The sequence below is a fragment of the Chiloscyllium punctatum genome, chromosome 45 (assembly GCF_047496795.1).
Source record: "Chiloscyllium punctatum isolate Juve2018m chromosome 45, sChiPun1.3, whole genome shotgun sequence".
In the NCBI taxonomy this organism is placed as follows: domain Eukaryota; kingdom Metazoa; phylum Chordata; class Chondrichthyes; order Orectolobiformes; family Hemiscylliidae; genus Chiloscyllium; species Chiloscyllium punctatum.
The window spans coordinates 20,351,183-20,377,213 of record NC_092783.1 but is presented as its reverse complement, the minus strand read 5'-3'; the positions used below and the strand labels follow the sequence as shown (position 1 = coordinate 20,377,213).

The 26,031-nt window shown below is 45.3% G+C and overlaps 1 protein-coding gene across 1 annotated transcript in view; it reads right to left on the bottom strand.

Moving 5' to 3' along the window:
• LOC140467208 (DENN domain-containing protein 2C-like) overlaps positions 1–9,315 on the bottom strand; it is a 122,344-nt gene extending 113,029 nt beyond the window's left edge. The window contains exon 1 of the mRNA XM_072563418.1: positions 9,092–9,315. The gene's annotated coding sequence lies outside the window, so the exon portion shown is untranslated. The remainder of the gene's footprint in view (positions 1–9,091) is intronic.
• Positions 9,316–26,031: the final 16,716 nt, after the last annotated feature.

Genomic DNA, 26,031 nt, shown 5'->3' with positions numbered 1-26,031 from the left:
TTCATATTTATGCAGTACCACAAGCTTGCTAATCTAAAGGCAGTGAATGACTTAAGAAGTGCAGACTGCATTGAAATCTCCAGTCAGCCCATGCTGAACCCTGTCCAAGAATTGGGGCAAGTTCACACGAGCCAGTAATGTCAAACTCCTCTTGTTGTCCTCTATACAAAGATGGTAGGTAGTGCTGACAAAAAAAAACAGGCAATTTCCTTCCAGCCAAATTGCACCAAGAGCAACAAGCTGAATAATTTCTAAATCTATGTTTTATTTGATCGTTGTGAGGGCTTGAATATTGGTGAATGGGCACTGGAATAATTCCCTGACTTTCTTCAAAAACCACAGCATCCTTTACAGCTACCTGGACAGACACACAGACAGAGCCTCTGAATAACCTCACACCTTACAGATTCCATCTTGGCAATATGGCCTCCATAGTTTTGTGGGTTGCAAGAGGTGATGGGCACCAAAGTCCACTTTGAAATGTCATTGTGCATGACAAATTCTTTTAGATTGCACAATAACATTACAGTCTTTCACAAGAAAACCCTCATGCAGTTTTTATTACTGAACAAGGGCAATACAGTATAGCTGCGGACAGAGGCAGGAGTCCTGGCACCGTCCATGATCAGAACATACCTTGAAGGATACGGTATCAAGGAAGCAAAATGACATTCACTTCATTCCAGATATGAAGGGTTGGATTTGCTGAGGGGTAGCAATCACTCAGTTTGAGTCACAGATTGGGAAGCTGTTTGTGTCGGTTTCCAAGTGAAGAGGGTATTTGTCAGGTTAGGTGGTTGGGTGTCAAGTCATGGGGAAGGGGCATCAGAATCTGGAGAAGGGGTGTGTGTGTGTGTGTGTAGGTGCGTCTGTGTAAGTGCATGTGTGAGAGCTCTCAGGAGTCAGACTATGTATTTAGTCATAGTCATAGTAGTATCATAGTATCCCTACAGTATGAAAACAGGCCACTTGGCCCAATAGGTCCACACTGAACAGCTTCCCACCCAGACCCACCCCCCCATTACTGTAACCCTGCATTTCCACGGGTAACCCCTGAACTTTTCCTGAGTAACCATTTACTTAATTAAAGCGGAAATTTCCAAATTCTAATTTAAACGGATACTTTCGGAGGCTTCCAGGCATTGGGGAATTGCCAAGCGGAACATTCAATTTCCTTGGGAATTCCCTCGGAATCCGGTACGAAGGGGATTCCATAAGGCCCCAGTGCCCAGCTTCCATCGGTGATGCCAAGCTGACTATCTGGGCTGAAATCTCTACGACACTGCTGTAAGCAACCACGGACACAGGCAATTCATTGGCAAGAAAATGTGTTATTCAAACAAATGATTATAATAAATTATTGAGGATAGAATATAGGGCTGTCATGAAATGGAATGTTCCTTGTCTGATGCCCTAGAAACAAAAGTTCCAATCTCATTTTAGGAGCTGGGAGGCTAACTTTAATTAACAATCAAATCTGGAATAGAATGTTAGTCTTGCCTGCAAGTGACTCCAGACCCACAATAATGTGGTTGACTCTTAACAACCTCTGATTTATTGCTGCCAATGTACCCAGATGCAGTGAAAAATATTGTTTTGCATGCTACACAGGCAGATTTTTCTGCTACCCTGAAGCACTTCGTATGGCACAGAGTGCAGAGTACAGAAAGGTGACTAGAAAGGTGGCCATATTGGATTTGGTGCTTGGCAATGAACCAAGCCAGGTGTCAGATCTCTCGGTGGGAGAGCATTTTGGCGATAGTGATCACAACTCCCTGACCTTTACTATAGTCATGAGAGGGATAGGAGCAGATGGTATGGGAAATTGGGGATTGGGGGAGGGGAAATTACAATGCTATTACACAGGAATTGTGGAACATAAATTGGGAGCAGATATTCTCAGGGAAATGCACAATTGAAATGTGGAGGTTGTACAGGGAGTACTGCTGCGAGTGCTGGATAGGTTTGTCCCACTGAGGCAAGGAATGGATAGTAGGGTGAAGGAATCTTGGGTGACTAGGGATGTGGAACATCCAGTCAAGAGGAAGAAGGAAATTTACTTAAAATGAGGAGGCAAGGATCAGACAGGGCCCGAGATGGTTACAAGGTAGCCAGGCGGGAGCTGAAGGATGGACTTAGGAGAGCAAGAAGGAGGTATGAAAGAGTTCAATCTGGATAAGTGTACGTGATTCATTTTGGAAGGCTGAAAATGCACATTACAGGGTTAAAGGCAGGATTCTTGGCAGTGTGGAGGAACAGAGGGATATTGGGGTCCACGTCCATAGATCCCTCAAAATTGCCACCCAAGCTGATAGCATTGTTAAGAAGGCATATGGTGTGTGGCTTTCATGAGGAGAGGGATTGAGTTTAAGAGCCGCAAGGTTATGCTGCAGCTTTGTAATGCCCTGGTTAGACCATACTTGAGAATATTGTGTTCAGATCTGGTCGTTCCATTATAGGAAGGATGTGGAAGCTTTAGAGAGGGTGCAGAGGAGATTTATCAGGATACTGCCTGGACTGGAGGGCATGTCTTGTGAAGAAAGGTTGAAAAAGCTAGGGCTTTTCTCACTGGAGTGAAGAAGGATGAGAGGTGACTTGATAGAGGTGTACAAGATGATGATAGAGTGGATAGCCAGATACTTCTTCCCAGGGCGGAAATGGCTATCATGAGGGGGCATAATTTTAAGGTGATTGGAGGAAGGTTTAGGGGAGATGTCAGAGGTCGGTTCTTTACACAGAGTGGTAGGTGTGTGGAATGTACCCCCAGCAGTGATAGTAGAATCAGATACATTAAGGACATTTAAACGACTCTTGGATAGGCACATGGATGATAGCAAAATGAAGGGTATGTAGGTTAGTTTGATCTTAGAGTAGGATAAAAGGTTGGCAAAACATCGAGGGCCAAAGGGCCTGTGCTTTACTGTTCTATGTCATACAGTGTTACAGCTGTAGAGAAGATGCCAAGAGAGAGATCAAAATTAATGTTGGAGAGGTCCATACAAAAGTCTGATAACATTGGGGAAGAAGCTGTTCTTGAAGGTGTTCATACATGTATTCAAGCTTTTGAATCTTCTGCCCCATGGAAGAGAGTTTATCCTGGATGGGAGGGGTCTTTGGTTATATTGTTGTTTTCCCAAGGCAGCAGGAAGTACAGTTGGAGTCAATGGATGGACGGCTGGTTTGTGCGATGGACTGGGTTATGTTCACAACTCGCTGTAGTTCCTTGTGATCTTGGAAAGAGCAGTTGCCGTACCTCACTCTGATGCATCCAGGATGCTTTCTATGGAATGGTTTGATACATCAATCAGCTGTATCAAGTGGCTATGGAAATGTCACGATTGTAGCTGTCCCGAGGCCAAACTTTCTCAACCTCAACAGGCAATGGGCAGTGAATGATGCCCACACCCTGTGAATGGATCAAAAGGAAACATCCAGGCGGGTGGTGAAGAGACTGTCTGGGAGCCAATTGGCATGGGATGGGAGGGTGTCAAACTGAGTGGATGGAGGTCACATGATGAAGCCTCTGGGAACATGACATCATTAACTTTCAGGTAGGGCAGCCTGCAATGTAGCAGGGCCTTGTAAAAGCAGTTACCACATCAGCAGCATATGTAACACCCAGACATCTAACATAGGAGGCATTTTGTTCCCACTCCACTGACCTTCTCAGAGCGCTGCCTGTAGCAAACGATAAAGTAATGCTCCCCCGACTCTCCCCCACTGCTGCTTACTAGCACTGAGTCCCCTGTACACACTAATCCCTTGTAAAATGATGATAAGGCCACATTTCCCTATCTCCATAAGCCATACGAGTGACACAAGATGCTGGCAGTATGATTCAGTCTCATCATGTTAACCACTTCCTGACCTCAATGTCACATTTAGTATTATGACGGGGTCCAGGCAATTAAATAATCAAAAAGACCAGAAAATATAAACATCCATCCCAACTGCTCCTTCACAATGTACAACAATTTTGTGACTTAGTGGCAGCTCTTCTCCTGAGTCACGAAGTCCGGAGCTCAAGTCTCACTCCAGAGATGTTGACAAATTATCTAGACCAAAGATTTTTTATTCATTGTGAAATGTCGGTGTCACTGGCTGGGCCAGCATTTATTTGCTGCCCCTATTTGCCCTTGAGAAGGTGGGATTGAACTGCCTTCCTGAACTGCTGTAGTCCTGCTGTGGGTTAACCCACAATGTTGTGAGGAGAGGGAATTCCAGGATTTTGACCCAGTGACAGTGAAGGAATGGTGATATATTTCCAAGTCAGGATGGTGAGTGGCTTGGAGGAGAACCTGCAGGTGACGGTGATCCCATGTATCGGCTGCCCCAGTCCTTCGAGATGCTTATGTTTGAGTTTCGAAGGTGCTCTCTGAATCTTTGGTGAACTTTCCCACTTTGACCCCATTTGGGTGATTGAAGATTGTTGTGAGCCCTTCATGGGGACTCCAAGCTCAGGGCCCTGTTAGAGCAGGGGCTCCAGTTGCTCTAACACTGTCAAAGTTTCACAGTGTCCATTGCTGCTTCACATCCCACCACCCAATTTGTGGTCCTGACCAGCCTGATCCAGTCAGACATTCCAGCACACATGAGACAGACATTGCCTATCTGTCCTCTCAGGTAAATATGAAAGATTCCACAACCTCATTTATTTGGAGACCAGCAGGAGTGATCTTCATGGTGTGCTGCTTATTTATCCTTCAAACAATTTCATTTTTAAGAAATCTGCTTGTTATCATACTTGTGTGAAAACCTCCTGCGGTGATCTTTACACAACAGTGGCTATTCCCCATAATTACATAAACCAAGATAGAGTGCTTGGTGGCATCACGATGTCATGAAAGGCACTATGAAAATGCAATTCTTTATGGAAGGGGCTTTAAACTAGTGTCAGCCTTATTGTAGAGAAGGGTTCACAGTGATACTCATCTAACTGTTCGCACTGTTTCTGTGGAGAACTGGTACCCATACAGTGTAGAGAATCATAGAATCCCTACAGTTTGGAAGTGGGTCATTTGGTCCATTGTGTCCACACTGCCCCTCTGAAGAGCATCTCACCCAAAGCCATCCCCCTACCCTCTCCCTGTGACCCTGTATTTCCCATGGCTAATCCACCTAGCCTGCACATGCCTGGACACAACTGGCAAATTAGCATAGTCAATCCACCTGAACTGCACAGCTTTGGACTGTGGGAGGAACCGGGGGCAAACCCACTCAGCCACAGGGAGAATGTGCAAACTCCACATTGTCACCTGAAGGCAGTATAAAGCCTTTGCCCCTAGCCATGTGAGAGTGCAGTGCTAACCACTGAGCCATGGCACTACCCTACTCCCCATGTTTGTCTTTAAATAGATTCATCACACAGTGATGGGGCTGCCAACTCAGATTGGCACTCTTCCCAATACACCATCTGACATCATGGTGCCTTATCAGTCCCTTTGCTTGATACACTGCCTTCACAGATATTTCCTAACTAACCTGGTCAGAGATGCAATCACACACCTCTGCAGCAGGTGGGACTTAAACCTGGGCCACCTGGCTTAGAGGTAGGGGCACTATCATTGCACCACAAGAACACCCAATACTGCCTTCATATACCAAGTGAGATAGAAAGAGACTCAAATGGATTAACGTTGGCAACCATTGTAACTATTGCCCCCTCCCCCTCCAATATTCATATCGCAAAATGTACAAATGTATGTAATAAATGCAGTCTTATTGAATGCTCTCCTGGTTTGCAGCCATATCCTGAGATTAGGTTTCAGTTCCCAGAGATGCTAAGCCTCTGTCCCACCCATTCAGCACCCTCTTCCCTGCTCACCTAAGTGAGTGGACAATTATGTAGCAAATCGAATACAATGTGAGAAGGTTGATATTTTTGATTTTGGCAGGAATGACTACAATAGCAATTTGTTTTCTCCAAATAATGAAAATTTGCAGAGTGCTGAGACGCAGAGTGACCTAGGCACCCTAGTGCATGAATCGCAAAATGGTTAGCATGCAGAGAATGCTGGAGAAACTTAGAGTTAATGCTCGAGTCCAAAATGACATCTTTGTAATCTTAATTCTGTTTCCCTGTCTCCACAGACACTGCTGGACCTGCTGGGATTCTTCAACATTCTCTGTGTCTATTCCAGCACCGACCTTTAAATAGGTAAGTATACAGGTACAGCAAGTAATCGGGGAAGCTACTAGAATGTTATAATTTATTACAAGGCAAATTAATTACTGAACTAGGGATATTATGCTTAAGCTATACAGGGCACAGATGCAACCACATCTGGAGTACTGTGAACAGTATTGGGCACCTTCTTCAAGTAAATGTATTGAAGGCAGTTTTCCAGACTAACAGCGGAAATTAACAGGTTGTCTCTAAGGGAAAGGTTGGACAGGCTAGAGTTGTATTCACTGGGACTTAGAAGTGGTGACTTGATTCAAATATACAACATCCTGAGGGTGTCACCAGGGGGATGTGGAGAGGATATTTTCAGTAATGGAAGGATAATCTGTTCCTGCTTTCTGTTTTAAAATCAGGGGTCACCTATTGAAAACAGATGAGATAACTTGTGTTCTCTCACAGAGCTGAGAGTCTGTAAAGTTTAGAGCCCATTATTAAAAATGAGATTGCAGAGTGGTTGGAAGTGCATGGTCAAATAGGGCTGAATCAGCATGGCATCGTTAAGAGATCATGCCCGACAAATGTGTTAAGAGTTCTTTCAGGAAATAACAAGCAAGTTAGACAAAGCAGACCCAGGAGAAAGTGAGGACTGCAGATGCTGGAGGTCAGAGTTGAGAGTGTGGAGCTGGAAAAGCACAGCAGGTCAGACAGCATCCGAGGAGCAGGAGAATCAACGTTTTGGACATTAGCCCTTCATCAGGAAAGGAGACCCAGTGGGTATGATCTGTTTGGGTTTCCAGAAGGTCTTTGATAAGGTGCTGCACAGGAGACAGCTAAATAAAATAACAGCCCATGGTGCTAAGAGAAAGGTAGTAGCATGGATAGAGGATTGGCTGACTGGCAGAGAGTAGAGATAAAGGGGTCTTTTTCAGGATAGCAGTCATTTAGAAGTGAAATTCCACAAAGGTCAGAGCTGGGACCACAATTATTCATGTCACACATTAACAATCCAGATGAAAGAACTAAGGGCATTGATGCTAAGTTTACAGATGACACAAAGATAGTGGAGGTCAGGCAATACTGAGGAAGCCGGGAGGCTGCAGTAGGACTTTGACAGGATCAGAAAGTTGGTAAAGAAGTGGCAGATGGAATATAATGTGAGCATTGTGAGGCTATGCACCTTGGTAGGAAGAGTAGAGGTGTAGACTATTTTCTAGACAAGAAAGGCTTCAGAGATCTGAAGCTCAAAGGGGCTTAGGAGTCCTAGTTCAGGATTCTCTTCACATTAACATGCAGGTTCAGTTGGCAAGTAGGAAGGCAAATGCAATCTTAGCATTCCTTTCAAGAAGGTTAGAATCCCAGAGCAGAGATGTACTGATGAGGATGTATAAAGCTCTGGTCAGACCACATTTGAAATACTGCGAGCAGTTTTGGACTCTTTATCTAAGGGAAGATATATTTTGGAAGGGGTTCAGAGGGGGGTTTACAAGAATCATCCAGGGATGAAGGGTTTGTCACATGAGGATCAGTTGAGGACACCGGGTCTATACTCGGAGTTTAGATGGATGGATGGATGGGGGAGGAATCTGATGAAAGACTTTCAGGATATAATGAGGCCTGGACAGAGTGGACATGCAGAAGATGTTTCCACTAGCAGAAGAGACTGGGACCCAAGGGCACAACTTCAGAGTGAAGGGATGACCCTATCGATTGGAGACGAGGAGGAATTTCTTCAGCCAGAGGTGGGGGTGAAGCAGTGGAACTCATTTCTGCAAAAGGTTGTGGAGGCCAAGTGTTTGAGTATTTTAAAGACAGAGACGGATAGCTTCTTGATTAGCAAGGGGATCGAAGGCTACAGGGAGGAAGCAGGAGAATGGGCTGACAAACACGATCGAATGATGGGACAGACTTGATGGGGTGAATGGCCTATTTCTACTCCTATACCTTACAGGATTGTGGTACACTCTTCCTGAAAAGGTGTTGGGAGCAGAGCCCTTGAATGTTATTAAGTGGAGGTAGAAAGATTCCCATTAAAGATACAAAAGGTTCTGAGGGACGGGCTAGAACTTAATGATCATATCGAATGGTGGAGCAGGCTTGAAGGGCTGAATGGCCTACTTCTGGCTGGTATCTTCACCCAGTGACACGAAATCAACCCAGCCCCTGCTCCCCATCTTCCACTTGCATCCCCTCAGAAAGAGACTGGCCTCACACTGGGTAGAATCCAACCGCATTGGTGTTGGCACACTATCCCTGACCTATGCTGTCACGGAGTGGGGTGGGATCCTGACTGAGGGAAAGCTGCTGGGCCTTTGGGGAGAGGAGCATGTGCCCTGTGCCCTCTTCCCTCCATCCCCCCCCCCCCCCGCCCCCGGCAATATCACCCTTCTGTGGATCCAGGGGTGGAGCACAGCAGCCACAACGTGGGCGAAATTAAATAAAAAGCGAACAACGCCGTCATTTTTAATAAAACAACTTTGGCACGATTTTACTGGTGAAGAGATTGCTCTGAATAAAGGCAGAGGGAAGGTTCCTCATCACCCCTCTCCCGGGTTCAACCCGACAGTCCTCATCCACGCAGAGATTTCCAGCAGTTATTCCTGCCAGCCCCAGGAACACAGGGCTCGCCAGCAAACTCAATCCAGACAGTGCAACACCCCCTCAGAGCTGCCTCAACCACTTGTACACGCAGTCAGTTCGAAATTCGAATCCCACATCTGCTTCTCTCACTATTGCGGATTCTTAATGAATAAATAAAAGAATATATACTTAGGCAGGATGACAGATTTACACTAAAGGTTGGGTTTGACCACACAGGGACCACAATGAGAGTCAAGAGGCGATCATCATCACGCTCTCTCTGGGAGATCAACATCCATCAAACCCAAATGCCTACTTCCAGAGGCAGAGTCAGTTGAAAACTGTTCTGTTTTGCAAGGAGAAAGTTGAGATGTGAAACGCCTCTCTTACCAGCCCTTCCCAGCTGTTGTCCATTTCCATGCTGGCGCCTGGTGAATTTCAGGGACTCCTCCCGCCTGTAAACCTTGTTCACATTTCAGTCAGCGAGACCCCCGGCGACAGGGAGAAACCTCAGGCTGTCCGCTTACAGCTTGCTCCACTTTCACCGTGTGTGTGTTTGCTGAGTGAGTTCAGATCCTTGCTGGATGGCGTTTAAGCGGAAGTGGTGTGTCTGCATATCAATGAGCACCAGTGACTCTCTCTCTCTCACACACACGCACACACAGGCAGCACAACGCTTCATTTGCTTAATAATCCCTGCTCAATCATTCACAGCCTCATTCCTTTGCTCAGCCCTACACGAGTCGAAAAAACACTGCTTACATTGTAACTTCGAAAAGATACAAATTGATCAGAGAACTGTATGGGAACACAGCAATGGAACAAAAAAGCTAGTACGGGCATGCGACCAGAATGGCCTCTTACGCGCTCCATGATTTAAAAAAAACCTTGCATTCATCCACCTTGTTTACAAACTCAGGACACCCAGGAGTTTCTATATCCAAGTGTACTTGTGATTGTAGGAAACATGGCAGTCAATTTGTGCTCAGCTCCCAATTGCAATATCAACCAGGCAATCTTGCTGATTGAACAACATCAAAAACAGGAATTGCTGGAGAAACTCGTCAGGTCAGGTCTGGTAGCATCTGTGCAGAGAAGGCAGAGTTCATCTTTCGGCTTCAGTGGGCCTTTTTCAGAACATATTGCTTAACGTTGGCCGAGAGATAAATATTGGAGTGGACACTGAGGGAGAGCTTCCAAGTTCATTCTCAGCTCGCACCTACACCCAAGAGGGCGGGCGAAATCCTGCATTATTCCGCTGCAATTGTATCCTCAGATACAAAGTCTGACTGCTGTTAAAGTGAGGCATGCTGGAGCCAGTGCTCAGTGACTTGCAACATTTCCCGTTCAGTTTGGAAAGAGAGTTAAAGACAACAGCCATTCCTGCTATATGTAAGTTAGCAACTGGCCAATCTTTGGGACATTTTATCTGCAGATTGTTGCTTTTTAAAATTTTCTTTCTTGGCTTTTATTTCATTCACGACTAAGGCAAAGTCTGCCATCTGGTGGCTTTTGCATTGAAAAGATATTGCCTCTCCCTGATTTGGAAACGCCAGTGTTGGACTGGAGTGTACAAAGTTAAAAATCACACAACATCATGTTATAGTTCAACAGGTTTAATTGGAAGCACTAGCTTTCGAAGCGCTGCTTCTTCATCAGGTGATTGTGGAATAGATGAAGGAGCAGCGCTCCAAAAGCTTGAGTTGACAATAACCTGGTGTTGTGTGATTTTTAACCCTGCCTCTCCCTAGCTGTGACAAGATTTCTCATTGCTTTCTGCTGAGGTTAATGCTGTTTGCACAATAGGTGTTCCTGTTAATCTACCTGGGAGCAGTGACCCTTGTTAGAGGTCTTATCTGAAGGGCTCCTGCCCAAAATGTCAATTTTCCTGCTCCTTGGATGCTGCCTGACCTGCTGTGCTTTTCCAGCACCTCTCCAATCTTGTCTCATCTTCATTGCACAGAGGCTAGAATCACTTGGTGCTGCAATTGGACTCGGTTAGAGGCAGAGGGGAGAAGGAGAAATTTGAACTTTCTCCTTACTCATGGCTATGCAATGTATGTTTAAGATAGACATGAGGAGGAATTTCTCTCAGAGGATCATTGGATTCTCTCTCGCAGAGGGCAGTGAAAGCTGGGTCATTGAATATATTCAAGGCTGAGTTAGGTCGATGGATGTAGAATCAAGAGTTATGGGAGGGGGGAACAAATGTTAACATCACAGTTAGATTTGCAATGATCTTTGTCAATGGTAGAGGAGGTTTGATGAGTTAGTTGGTCTATTCCTGTTCTTACATCTTATAGTCTTGTGCTGATATACTAAGTCTCCAAAGCATGTTTTGATGAAAGGCAGGTGGCTGACATGTCTACACTCCAGAATCTGATCCTGCCCAGTGAAGCTGAGAAGGAGCCAAGAGATTCAGAGGACGGGGGGGTGGGGGGGAATCACTTTAACTGATGAAATCTAATTCCTTGACACCCTCGTCACTGGGGTCAAATTGAAGAGTCTTGGGTGCACTCTTGTACCTGAGGGAGTGTGTCATGGCTCAAATGCCAGTCCAGAAAGTTGCTCACAAAATTCATACTTGCTCCTGTAAAGCAGTACTGATAGCATGCTGCACTGTTGGAGGTTCACACGAGATATTAAGCTAAGATTTCATCTGCCCTTTCAACTCGACATAAACAATCTCCGAGCAATATTTTGAAGAAAAGTGGAATGTTGATCTGGTCAATAGTTTACCCCCCAGCCGGTATTACCAAAGCAGATTGTGTGGTCATAAACTAATTGCTGTTTACTTGAGCAATCTGTGTGTAAAGTAGCAGCCCTGTCTCCTACATTGTAAGGGTGACTTTACATCAAAGAGTAGTTTATTCAGTAATGCAGCTTGGAACAGCATGAAGAGGAGCTATATAAATGTAAATTATGACTTTCCCTGGAGGAGAAGGAAAAGCAACTACAATCCCCATGCAGAATCAGACAGTATTTGAAGATTTGATTGATAAGGAACAGGAGGTGACATAGTCAAGAGTGTGGTGTTGGAAAAGCACAGCAGGTCAGGCATAGCATCCAATGAACAGGAGAGTTATATGACATCGCTAGTTCGCTTGTATCTACTTTGTTAGGTACAGCTTCAAAAACCCTCACAGTTTGTCAGATACGATTGCCTGCCTAATTGTTTTCCGATTTCATAAGGTGTTTTGTTAACACCTGCTTAATAGTTCGTAGTTCCTCTGTGGTGCAGTGTGTGGTGGCTCGTTGAAATAATGTTCTAATGCAGCTTTGTTTGTGGGTGTTGGGATGATTGCTTCTGTAGTTCAATATTTGGTTTGTATGTGTTATTTTCCTGTAGATGCTGGTTTGAAGTTCCCTATGCGCTGTTCGCTCTAATGTGACGTGTAGGAATGGCAGTTTATTGTTGTTTTCCTCCTGTTTAGTGAATTTTATGCCAGTAAGGGTATTATTGATGGTCTTGAAGATTTCCTCTAATTTGTTTCGTTTAGTGATGACAAAGGTGTCATCCACGTAGTGGACCCAAAGTTTGTGTTGGATGGTTGGCAGGTTGTTTGTTCAAGTCTCTGCATTACTACATTACTGCCTCTGCTAAGAACCCTGACATCGGAGATCCCATGGGTGTTCTGTTGGTTTGTCTGTAGGTTTTGTTGTTGAAGGTGAAGTCGGTGGTAAGGCAAAGGTCCACTAGTTTGATGATATTGTCCTTGCTGATGAAGTTGGTGGTGTTTGGTGTATGTGCCTTTGGTTCTTCTAATAGTGTAATCAGTATTTCTTTGGCCAGGTTGATGTTGATGGATGTGAACAACCTCCGTTACCTCTTCAGCTGTCTCCCTTCGAACTCTGGTGTTTAGTCCATCTGGTCCAGTTAATTTATCCACCTTGAGGCCATTCAGTTTTTTCTAGCACCTTCTCCTTGGTGCTTGCCACTATACTCAGCTCTGCCCCTTACTCTTTTGAATTTTTGGGAAATTACTCATGCCTTCCACTGTGCAAACTGACACAAAGTAATTATTCAGTTCCTTAGCCATTTCTTTTGTCCCCACTACTATCTCTCCTGCGTCATTTTCCAGCAACCCAATGTCTACTTTTGTCTCTCTTTTACCCTTTATATACGTAAATAAACTCTTACAATCTTTCTTAATATTACTGGCTAGCTTACCCTTGTACTTAATCTTCTCCATCCTTATTTCTTGTTTTTTGTTGCCCTCTGTTGATCTTTGTAAGCTTCCCAATCCTCTGGTTTCTCACTGCCCTTTGCCACATTATATGCTTTCCCTTTTGCTTTTATGCTATCCCTGACCTCCCTCGTCAGCCATGGCTACCTCATCCTCCTTGTACCATGCTTCTTTTTCCTCAGGATGAATCTCTGCTGTGTCTCCTGAATTACTCCCAGAAACTCCTGCCATTGATTGTTCCTCTGTCTTTCCTGCTAGGCCCCTCTCCCAGGCAATTCTACCCAGCTCCTCCCTCATGCCTCTGTAGTTACCTTTTACTCAGCTGAAATAATAACATAAGAACGTAAGAACTAGGCCGCCTGGCCCTTTGAGCCTGCTCCGCCATTCAGTAAGATCATGGCTGATCTTTTCGTGGCCTCAACTCCACTCACAGTTCCTCTCTCTCTCTATCCCTTACTTCCATTATTTTTCAAAATCTATCTTAGCTTTAAAAGTGTTTACTGAAGTATTGTCAACTACTGCCCTGAGCAAGGAATTCCATAGATTAACAACCCCCTGGGTGAAGACATTCCTTCTCAATTCAGTCCTAAATCTGCTCCCTCTAATCTTGACACTATGTGCTCTTGTCCTAGTTTCACCTGCCAGCAGAAACATCCTGTCTACTTTATCTTATCTATTCCCTTCAGAATTTTATATGTTTCTATAAGATCCCACCTCATTCTTCTGAGTTCCAGTGAATATAATCCCCGATTACTCAGTGTCTCCTCATAAGACAACCCCCTCAACTCCAGAATCAATCTAGTAAATCTCTTCTGCACCCCCGCCACTACCAGTACTTCCTTTCTCAAGCAAGGAGACCAAAACTGTATGCAGTACTCCAGGTGTGGCCTCCCCAGCACCTTGTACAGCTATAACATAACCTCCCTGCTTTTAATCTCAATTCCTCTAGCAATGAAAGACAAAATTCCATGTGCCTTTCTATTTACTTGTTGTAGCTGCAGACCAACCTTCTGCGATTCATGTACAAGTACACCCAGGTCCCTTTGCATAGCAGCATACTGCAACTTTTTAACCATTCAAGTAATAATCCTTTTTACTGTTACTCCTACCAAAATGGATGATTTCATATTTACAAATATTGTATTCCATCTGCCAGACCTTTGCCCTCTCACTAAACTTATCTATGTTCCTGGGCAAAGTTTCACAGTCCTCCACACACTTTGCTCTGCCACTCATCTTAGTGTCGTCTGCAAACTTTGACACCATACATGTGGTCCCCAACTCCAAATCATGTATATAAATTGTGAATAATTGCGATCTCAACACCGATCCCTGAGGCATACCACTAGGCACTGATTGCCAACCAGAATAGCACTCATTTATCCCCACTCTTTGCTTCCTGTTAGTCAAACAATCCTCTGCCCATGCTAATACTCTACCCCTAACACCATGCATCTTTATCTTATGCAACAGCCTCTTGTATGGCACCTTGTCAAAGACCTTTTGGAAATCTAGGTACATCACATCTACATTGCCCCCATTGTCCACCTTGTTCGTAATGTTTTCACAGAATTCCAAAAGATTAGTTAAGCATGATCTGCCCAACAGGACAATTTCTTTCGATATGCCCTGCTATTTCTTCCCTGATAAGTGACTCAAGCATCTTCCCCACTACAAAGGTTAAGCTAACTGGTCTATAATTCCCCATTTTTTGTCCATCACCTTTTTTTAAACAGTGGCATTGTATTTGCTGTTTTCCAATCTGCTGTAACTGCCCCAGAGTACAGCGAATTTTGGAAAATTAACACCAGTGCACCTATTACTTCTCCCACCATCTCTTTTAGTACTCTGGATTCCATTAGGGTCAGGAGACTTGTCTATCCTTAGCTCCATTAGCTTGCCTATTATTAACTTTTCCATGATAATGATTGTTTCCAGGTCCTCACCCACCTTTGTCTCTTTGTCAATTACTGGCATGTTATTAATGTCCTCCACTGTGAGGACGGACACAACAAACCTGTTCAATGCCTCGGCCATTTCCTCATATCCCATAGCTAAATGCCCCTTCTCATCCTCTAAAGGACCAATGTTTACTTTAGCCACACTTTTTTGTTTTATATATTTATATTCTGTGCTAATTTTATTTCCTGTTCTATTTTTTTTTATAGCTGTTACCTCTGATTCTATCTTTTCTCTCTCAAATTGCAGAGTAAATTTGATCATGTTATGACCACTGCCTCCTCAGGGTTCCTCCACCTAAAGCTCCCTGACCAAGTCTGCCTCATTACACCACACTAAATCCAGTGTTGCCTGTTTCCTAGTGGGCTCAACCACAAGCTGCTCCAAAAAGCCATCTTCCAAACATTCTACAAATTCCTTTTCTTGCAATCCACTACCAACCTGATTTTCCCAGTCCACCTGCATACTGAAATCCCCCATGATCACTGTAACTTTGCCTTTCCTACACATCTTTTCTGTTTCCTGATGTATCTTGTGGCCCAGCTCCTGACTACTGTTTGGAGTCCTGTAATAATTCCAACTATGGGTTTTTCACCTTTATGGTTCCTCAATTCTACCCACACAGATTCTACACCGTCTGACCCTACTTTGTTTCTTACTATTGATTTAATTTAATTTCTTACTAATAGGGCAACCTCACCCCCTCTGCCCACCTGCCTTTCATTTCGACAGGATGGATATCCTTGAATATTCTGCTCCCACTCCTGGACCCCTGACAGCCACATCTCCGTGATGCCCACCATGTCATACCTGCCAATTTTAATCTGTACCACAAGCTCATTTACTCATTTCTTACACTGCATGCATTTAGATATAACACCTTCAGTCCTGTATTAACCGTCCCTCTTCTCATTGTCATTCATTGTCCTGTGTGCTCAACGTTTAATTGCTAACTCTCAATATACACGGTGTCCTATTTGTGTCTGTGCTGGAGATTTTAACAACCCCTCCTGAGTTCAGCACTCTTACCTCCTCATTTAATTCCAGTTTTCTCATTCCACCGCACCTCCATTGATTTAAGAGCTTGTCTACAGCCCTAGTTATGTGATTCGCATGGACTCTGATCCCACCATGGTTCTGTCTGGCCTTTTACGTGCGCTGGACTTGTCCATTGAGAGTTGCCCCTTAGGTCCCTTTTATATCTTTTTCATCTCACCCTAAACCTATGACCTCTAGTTCTGGACACCACCGCCTCAGGGAAAGAACTTTGTCTATTTATCTAATCCATGCCCCTCATGATTTTATAAAACACTGTAAGGTCACCCCTCAGCCTCCGACACTCTAAGGAAAACAGCCCCAGCCTTTTCAGCCTCTCCCTATAGCTCAAACCCTCCAACCCTGGCAACATCCTTGTAAACCTTTTCTGAACCCTTTCAAGTTTCAGAATATCCTTCTGATAGGAAGAAGACAGAATTGCACACAATATTCCAACAGTGGCCTAACCAATGTTCTGTACAGCTGCAACATGATCTCCCAACTCTTATACGCAATACTCTGACCGTGAAAGGAAAGCATACCAAACAACTTCTTCACTATCTATGTACCTGTGACTCTACTTTCAAGGAGCTATGAACCTGCACTCCAAGGTCTCTTTGTTCAGCAACACTCCCTAGGACCTTACCATTAAGTGTATAAGTCCTGCTCTGATTTGCTTTCCCAAAGTGCAGCACCTCACATTTACCTAAATTTAACTCCATCTGCCACTTCTCAGTCCATTCGCACATCTGATCAAGATCCCACTGTAATTTGAGGTGACCTTCTTCGCTATCCACTACACCTCCAATTTTGGTGTCACATACAAACTTACTAATTCCACCTCCTATGTTCATATCCAAATCATTTATATAAATGACGAAAAGTAGTGGACCCAGCACCGATCCTTGTGGCACTCCACTGGTCACAGGCCTCCAGTCTGAAAAACAACCCTCCACCAGCACCCTCTGTCTTCTACCTTCGAGCCGTTACTGTATCCAAATGGCCAGTTCTCCCTGTATCCAGTGAGATCTAACCTTACTAACAAGTCTCCCATGGGGAACCTTGTCGAATGCCTTACTGAAGTCCAAATAGATCACGTCCATTGCTCAAACTTGACCTACTCTTGGGAAATAAGGCAGGGCAGGTGACTGAGGTGTCAGTGGGAGAGCACTTTGGGGGCCAGCGACCATAATTATACTAGTTTTAAAATAGTGATGGAAAAGGATCGACCAGATCTAAAAGTTGAAGTCCTAAATTGGAGAAAGGCTAATTTTGATGGTATTAGGCAAGAACTTTCAAAAGCTGATTGGGGACAGATGTTCACAGGTAAAGGGACGGCTGGAAAACGGGCAGCCTTCAGAAATGAGATAATGAGATTCCAGAGACAGTAATGGTGAAAGGAAAGGCTGGTAGGTGTAGGGAATGCTGGATGACTAAAGAAATTGAGGGTTTGGTTAAGAGAAAGAAGGAAGCATATGTCAGGTATAGACAGGATAGATCAAGTGAATCCTTAGAAGAGTATAAAGGCAGTTGGAGTATACTTAAGAGGGAAATCAGGAGGGAAAAAAGGGGACATGAGATAGCTTTGGCAAATATGGTTAAGGAGAATCCAAAGGGTTTTTATAAATACATTAAGGACAAAAGGGTAACTAGGGAGAGAATAGGGCCCCTCAAAGATCAGCAAGGTGGCTTTTGTGTGGAGCTGCAGGGGATGGGGGAGATACTAAAAAAGTATTTTGCATCAGTGTTTACTGAGGAGAAGAATGTGGAAGATATAGAATGTAGGGAAATAGAATGGCGACATTTTGAAAAAATGTCCATATTACAGAGGAGGAAGTGCTGGATATCTTGAAACATATAAAGCTGAATAAATCCCCAGGATCTGATTGAGTGAACTTAGAACTCTGTGGGAAGCTAGAGAAGTGATTGCTGGGCCTCTTGCTGAGATATTTGTATCATCAATAGTCACAGGTGAGGCGCCGGAAGATTGGAGGTTGGCTAACGTGGTGCCACTATTTTAAAAAGATGGTAAGGACAAGCCAGGGAACTATAGATCGGTGAGCCTGACGGTGGTGGGCAAGTTGTTGGAGGCAGTCCTGAGGACCGGATTTACATGTGTTTGGAAAGGCAAGGACTGATTAGGGGGTAGTCAGCATGGCTTTGTGCGTGGGAAATCATGTCTCACAAACTGGATTGAATTTTTTGAAGAAGTAACAAAGAGGATTGATGAGCTTCCACATATTTCCACATGCAACTTCCAACATTACCTCTGAGGCCAAGGTTAGTATTGGACATACACTAGCCTTACCACATGACCACTGGCACCTTTAAGACTGACAGGGAATGCAGCTCCCCACTTCAACGCCACACTTTGGATCTTACTGACATCTCACATTGCAATGCTGTTGCCTGGCTGCTTTGTACAATGGACCAGGAACACATCTCCTGCATCAGAACAGGCTGCACCTCAGGGCTTATATCTTGCTGTCTTGGTGCTCACTCACTTTGCACCTACCTGGATGCTTAAATCATCTCTGCCTTGTGTTTTTGTACCCTGCTCTCTCAGGCAGACCTGAAAGACCCAATGTGGATCTGACTTGCCCTACAGCTTGCCAGGCAGCTTGTCACGGTTGTCAGCAATGATCAATGAAAGACGTGGACATATTGCTGCATGGCACCATGCCATGTCAATGGCACACTGACATCCTGAGTCAGCAGTGCAAGCAGCTAACACACAGTATGTGCACCAACCTAATGCCCACAGTTCAGAGTCTAAGGGAAGTAATCCTTCATCATGCTATCATCAGTGCAGGGATGTCACCTCCCTCAGTTAGATCTCAATCCAAGGGCTTGGACATAGTGAGTCACCTGCTTAGGATGTTCATGGTCTGGCTGGTTTCTCAATCCAATCCAGGAAAGGGGCTCATGGTCTGTCCAGCAGCTCCAGTACAGTCTGTGGTAAGTCAGGAGAGCTGCAACCAAGGTGAGTCCAGTCATTCGTCAATTGGAGCTGTCCTTCAGGACTTGGCTAGGGGAGGGGGTTGAGGTGGGGATGGGCCAAGGTCAATGCTGAGAGTCAGCTCCAAGAAAGTCAGGGGGAGTTCTCAGGGGCTGCTGCTGTAGTGGAGGATTGGGGGAAGTCCATTGTACAGGTTTGGAGGCAGCACTCTGGGATAATAATTGTGAAGAGAGGGAACTCAGCCTATAAGGAGGGAGGAGAGTAGAGCTTTAGAGGATGGGGTACTGCTGTAGGGTTGGTCAGCAACGCTCATCACCAGCCTGACTCTGCTGGGGAGGACAGTGCATCATGATGTTTGGCATGAGTGAGCTGTAGGGCAGAGGTTCAGGGGGCAAGATGAAGATGTAAATAAAAGAGTTGGGTGGGAAGGTGTGGAAACTCAGAGCTGTGAGAGAGTATAAGGGCCCTAGATTATTCACTGTGTGTTGTCTTCAATGCTCATTGCAAATATTCAATGGAAATGGGAAATGGCTGTGACACACCCAGAGGGTCTGCTGTAAATACCCCCTGTCTGAGAACACAGGCTTTACATGTCAGCAGTGTGAGACTCTTCATGGGGTAAATACATTCATGAGGCTTTTACACAGTGCAGGTTTAAGATATCACATAATACACACAGTGAAATGTGAAAATATATGAAATGCATGCAGTGTCCAAATGTGTGGGATACAAAATCCTGACCATGGGCAATCTTCACCATGTCATTGGCCGTTACAGATTAATAATAGCCATCTCAGTGAAGCAGAGATGACCTGCTCAGTTTTGCAGTTCACAAACGCAGTCCAAGGTCTCACTGGCTGCACTTAGACACGGAGCAGAGCTCCTCTCACCTTGAATTGTAAGTGTTTGCTAATAAGCTGTAAGATACCATTCTGCTTTTCTCCAGTGATGTGGTGGGTATGTGGATGAGTGAACAGGGTTTCAGTAGTTCAATCACATTTACAGCTCCCTCCAGTACTTGTGCTGCCCACACTGGAATAAAGTCCCTCTATAAAAGGTCCCTATAGAGACATTCCATGGCCCCCCCCTTATTGGAGTTTTCCACATCCCACTGTATCAGGGACTATGCTAAACCGTCACAACTGAGTGATGTGGTTGCTGACTGCTCACATTACTGAGCACCTGCTTGTTTCTGATATTCCCCATACAGGCCCTTTGGAACAGTGACCAATGGACACAGGGCTATCATCGCTTTGGTCACAGAGAAATGAAGAAGGCCCAGCCCCATCAGCAAGCCCAGGACCAGCAGAAAGACCCACTGGAGACTGAACAGCTGAGCTCTTATTCATAAAAATATCTTGATATACATACATCGTCACTAAGGCAGTTCAGTTTGAACAGCAGCATATTGAAGAAACAAATAAATGTGGAGTTTGACTGAATTCAATGAACAAACCAAAGACGTTTCTTATTAGAACCAGACAGTATTTACCTGCATTTGAGGCATCAGGAGGATCCAATAACTGAAAGGACCACAATTTACTTTCAGCAGAAAGACCTCAGACGGTGGTCTTTCCCCACTGTCTCAAGCTTTAGTGCGTCCCTCAGCACATAGTCCTGGACCCTGGAATGTGCCAGACTGCTACACTTGATTGGGGTCAACTCTGGAAGACGAACAAGTTCCGGGCAGATCAAAGAGCCAAGTTGATAGTCCTCAAGGTGCAGTGATGTCTGTCCCAGGGCACAGCCGCTTGAGCACAAAGTCCTGCATCACAGACGCTACTCAGTATGAACCTCACCAAAACCTACTGCATCTTCCTCGTTGTGAAGACACATTCCAGAAGGAGTTGTGTGACAATCTCTATTCACTGCAGCTGTTTCGAGGGCAGCGTGCGGTAGTGCTGACAGACTGGATGTACTTGAAGGATCTGACAGGCAGTGCCCTTCTTACCACCAGCCAAGCGATGTCCAGGTGCTTGTTGGAAAGTCCTGGTGATGAGACATTCTGCCAAATGACTTTGACAGTCAGCTGAGGGATCCACGGACAGGATCCACTCTCTCCTTTTCCCCAGAGGGTCTTGAGGATGTTACGTGCTGACGACTTCCTGTTGGACTTGTGGTTGAGGGTGTTTTTCTTTGCAAATTTCTCACCGAAAAACAGGTGATATGGAACGGTCCAACTATTTGGAGCATTCCGCGACAACGAGGCCAGTCCCATCCTTTACCATACCGGGGACAGGTAAGATCTCAGTATGTAGTAACACTAGGTGTTTGCGTATGGAGGGCCTATGCACAGCTTGAGGCAGCTACACTCAAAGGTGGCCATCAGGAAGAGAGCAGTATTGGGTATATTCCTGCCTCCCTTATCCAGAGCTTTGTACACGGTGTCCCTGTAGACACAGTCCAGATGAAGTGGGAGATGGTTCAGGTGACTGCACTGGCACAGGGTCGGGGAATGGGCCAGACCTTCACCACGTAGAATGACAGAGAAAATGCTTCACACCTGATGACCGGGCTTTTACCTGCGATGGAGAGCGAGCAGTGCTCCCAAAAGCCCAGTTTCTGCCTCACCTTGGCGAGAGACACATCCCAAGTTTTTGTATATGCCCTGGCCCCTCTGAACCATATTCCCAGCACCTTCAGGTCATCTGACCTGACAATGAAGGGGATAAAGGATCAGTCGGCCCCGTTCCCAAAGACCATGAGGCCACTGTTGGAATATCGCATGCAGTTCTGGTCTCCTTCCTATTGGAAGGATGTTGTGAAACTTGAAAGGATTCATAAAAGATTTACAAGGATGATGCCAGGGTTGGAGGATTTGAGCTACAGGGAGAGGCTGAACAGGTTGGGGCTGTTTTCCCTGGAGTGTCGGAGGCTGAGGGGTGACCTTATAGAGGTTTATAAAATCATGAGGGGCATGGATGGGATAAATAAACAAAGTCTCTTCCTGGGGTGGGTGAGTCCAGAACTAGGAGACATAGGTTTAGAGAGGGGAAAGATATAAAAGAAGCAAATTTTTCATGCAGAGGGTGGTGTGTGTATGGAATGAGCTGCCAAAGGATGTGGTGGAGGCTGGTACAATTGCAACATTTAAAAGGCATCTGGATGGGTATGTAAATAGAAATGTAAATAAAATAGAAAGTTTAGAGGGATATGGGCCAAGTGCTGGCAAATGGGACTAAATTAATTTAGGATATCTGGTCAGCATGGACGAGTTGGACTGAAAGATTTGTTTCAGTGCTATACATCTCTATGACTTTAAGACACAAGTCAGGAATGAGATGGAATGCTGCCCACTTGATGGATGACTGTGGCTCCAACAACGCTCAAGAAGCTTGACGGCACACAACAGCCCATTCTGTCAACACCCCAACCACCACCTTATAACTCACTACTTTCAAAACCAATGCACAGTGGCAGCAGTGTGTGCTATACACAAGATGCATTGTACTAGCTCACAAAGATGCCCTTGTGCAGTGCCCACCATGACTGCAAGGTCTGTTGCCTCTAGGGCAGCAGGTACATGGGAACACCACCACTTGTGAATTCCCCTTCAAGCCACTCACTTGGAAATATATCGTTGTTCCTTCAGTGTCATTGGGTCAAAATCCCAGAACTCCCTCTATTAACAGGCTGCTGTGGATATATCTGTTTGACCCACAGCAGCCTGTATTGTGAAGGAAGCTCAGTATTGAGCCCTCAATGTTAATTAAGAGATTGGCAATAATCCCTGGTCTTGTCCATAACACCCACATCTCATGAAGCAAAATCCCATGAAGTAATTCTCTGCTCTTCTCTCATCCCTCCCTGAGGGAGGGCATTGACTCCCTACTCAGGTACAATCCTTGCGTGAATTATGTTTGTCATGTCTAAGTCTCAACTTGAGTATCGGCAGGCTATTCAACTGCAGGGGCATCACTGTCAGTTTCTATTCTGACGCCACCTGACTGCAATGCAGTCTGACCTCCCAGCAAGGTCACTGTGTAGCAAAGCAGTATCTAAATTGTCCTCTCCCTTAAACCTGAAGCACTGAGGCCACAGATGAGACTGTTATCACTACCCCAGGTGAAACATCGGCACTGTCAGTTACTCATTCTGTTAACTGAAGGTCTGAAGGAGGAGCCCTCACCTAACACATATACACCACACCTTGACCCCATTCAACAGGACACAGACTCGCAGGATGGTTACAATATTGAATAACAAGTCTTCTACCTACTGTTCTGGAGTGAGGCCAGCTCTTGGCAGTTAGAATGTCTGATCCATTTCTAAGCCTCAAGAAATAGGAGCAGATATAGACTATTCGGCCCGTCAAACCTGCTCTGTCATTCAACATGATCATGGCTGATCCAATCTCCTGCCCACTCTCTTATCCCTCAATTCCTTGAGAGACCAGAGTCTGTCTCTCTCAACCTCAAATATATTCAACGATTGAACGTCCACAACCTCTGAGAAAGAGAATTGTAAAGATTCACAATCCTTTTAGTCAAGAAATCACTCCTCCAATCAGTTGGAAACAATCAGATCATATCCAGAGAGTGTCCCCTTGTGTTGTTAGAACCCCAGCCCAACAAGAACAATCTCTCAGTATTAACACTGTCAAAGCCATTCAGAATGGTGTTTGTTTCAATGAGATAATCTCTTATTTTTCTCCATTCCCGAGAATCTAGGCCCAAATTATGTATTCTATACTGAACAAAATCTCCTCCATTTTGAATTGACGGTGAAACTTGCTTTGGACAGTTCAAAATAGAATGATGTTAGCCAGAAACTTAGCCTCTGGAGTTTAAGGATCTTCTCAGGAGCTATCTTTATAATAAGCAAGGAGTCCAATAGACTAAGATCCACAGAGGTTTGTCACTCACTTATCAAGATAGTCCCAAAAAAACCTGGATTAAGCCGATAAATATTGTTTTAATTCATTCAGAGGATGTCGTCGTCACTGATGGAACCACTATTTGTTACCCATCCCTAGTTGCCCTTGAGAGGGTGGAGGTGAGCTGCCTTCTTGGACAGCTGCAGTCCACCTGCTGTGGGTTGACCCACAATGCCCTAAAGGAGGGAATTCCTGGATTTTGACTCAATCACAGTGAAGAAACAGTGATCTATTTCAGAGTCAGGATGGCAAGTGGTTTGGAAGGGAAATTGCAGGAGGTGGTGTTCCAATACATCTTCTGCCCTTGTCCTTCAAGATGGAAGTAGTCATGAGTTTGAAAAGTGCTGTCTTTGGAGCCTTGCTAAATTTCCAGTAGATAGTACACACTGCTGCTATTGAGCATTGGTGTCGGGGGATTGAATGTTTATGAATGTAGTTCTAATCAAATGGGCTGCTTTGCCCAGGGCAGTATTAATGTGGCTAGACCAGTTAAGTTTCTGATCAATGGTAACCTCTAGGTTAATGATACTTGGAGATTCAGTGAAGGTAATGCCTTGATATTGAATGTCAGAGGCCAATGGTTAGATTGTCTCTTGGAGATAGTCATTGCATGGCACTTGTGTGGCAAATATTACTTGCTCCATTTCAGACCAAGCTTGGATATTGTCAATGTCTTCTTGCATTTGGACATGGACTGCTTCAGTATCTGAGGGGTCGCGAACGTTGCTGAACATTGTGCAACCATCAGTGACCATCCCATTTTGGACTTTATGATGAAGAGAAGGTCATTGATGAAGCAACAGAAGATGATTGGACCAAGGGTACTATCCTGAGGAACTCCTGCAGAGAAATGTTATGGAAGGTTGTCCCTCTACTACGTATTGACTCTAACTTTGCTCGGGCTCTTTGACACCACACTCAGTTCTTTTTGCATGCAGGACATACCTGGGCAACTTCCACATTGCTGGGTAGATGCCAGTGTTGTAACTTAAAATGTGTTGCTGGAAAAGCGCAGCAGGTCAGGCAGCATCAACAGAACAGGAGAATCGACATTTCAGGCATAAGCCCTTCTTCAGGAATGAGGAGGGTGTGCCAAGCAGGCTAAGATAAAAGGTAGGGAGGAAGGACTTGGGGGAGGGGCATTGGGAATGCGATAAGCGGAAGGAGGTTAAGGGGAGGGTGATAGGCCAGAGAGGAGGTGGGGGCGGAGAGGTAGGGAAGAAGATTGCAGGTCAAGAAGGCGGTGCTGAGTCTGAGGGTTGGGACTGAGATAAGGTGGGGGGAGGGGAAATGAGAAAGCTGGAGAAATCTGCATTCATCCCATGTGGTTGGAGGGTTCCTAGGCGGAAGATGAGGCGCTCTTCCTCCAGGCGTCGTGTTGCCATGGTCTGGCGATGGAGGAGGCCAAGGACCTGCATGTCCTTGGCGGAGTGGGAAGGGGAGTTAAAGTGTTCAGCCACGGGGCATTTGGGTTGGTTGGTGCGGGTGTCCCAGAGGTGTTCTCTGAAACATTCTGCAAGTAGGCAGCCTGTCTCCCCAATGTATAGGAGGCCACATCAGCGGATGCAGTAAATGATGTGTGTGGAGGTGCAGGTGAATTTGTGACAGATATAGAAGGATCCCTTGGGATCTTGGAGGGAAGTGAGGGGGGAGGTGTGGGCACAAGTTTAGCATTTCTTGCGGTTGCAGGGGAAGGTGCCAGAAGTGGAGGTTGGGTTGGTGGGGGGTGTGGATCTGACGAGGGAGTTGCGGAGGGAGTGGTCTTTCTGTAACACTGATAGGGGTGGGGAGGGAAATATATCCTTGGTGGTGGGGCTCTGTCCTGGTGGCGATTGGAGGGGGGAGGGGGGTTCAAGGGCGGAGGAGCGGGAAGTGAAGGAGATGTGGTGGAGAGCATCGTCAACCACGTCTGAGGGGAAATTGCGGTCTTTGAAGAAGGAGGCCATCTGGGTTGTTCGGTATTGGAATTGGGAGCAGATGCGGTGGAGGCGAAGGAATTGTGAATATGGGATGGCGTTTTTACAGGGGGCAGGGTGGGAGGAGGTGTAATCTAGGTAGCTGTGGGAATCAGTCGGTTTATAGTAAACATCCGTGTTGAGTCAGTCGCCCGAGATAGAAATGGAGAGGTCTAGGAAGGGGTGGGAGGAGTCTGACACGGTCCAGGTAAATTGGAGGTCGGGGTGGAAGGTATTAGTAAAGTGGATGATTGTTCAACCTCCTCGTGGGAGCATGAGGTAGCGCCGATACAGTCATCGATGTAACGGAGGAAAAGGTGGGGGTTGGGGCTAGTGTAGCTGCGGAAGATGGACTGTTC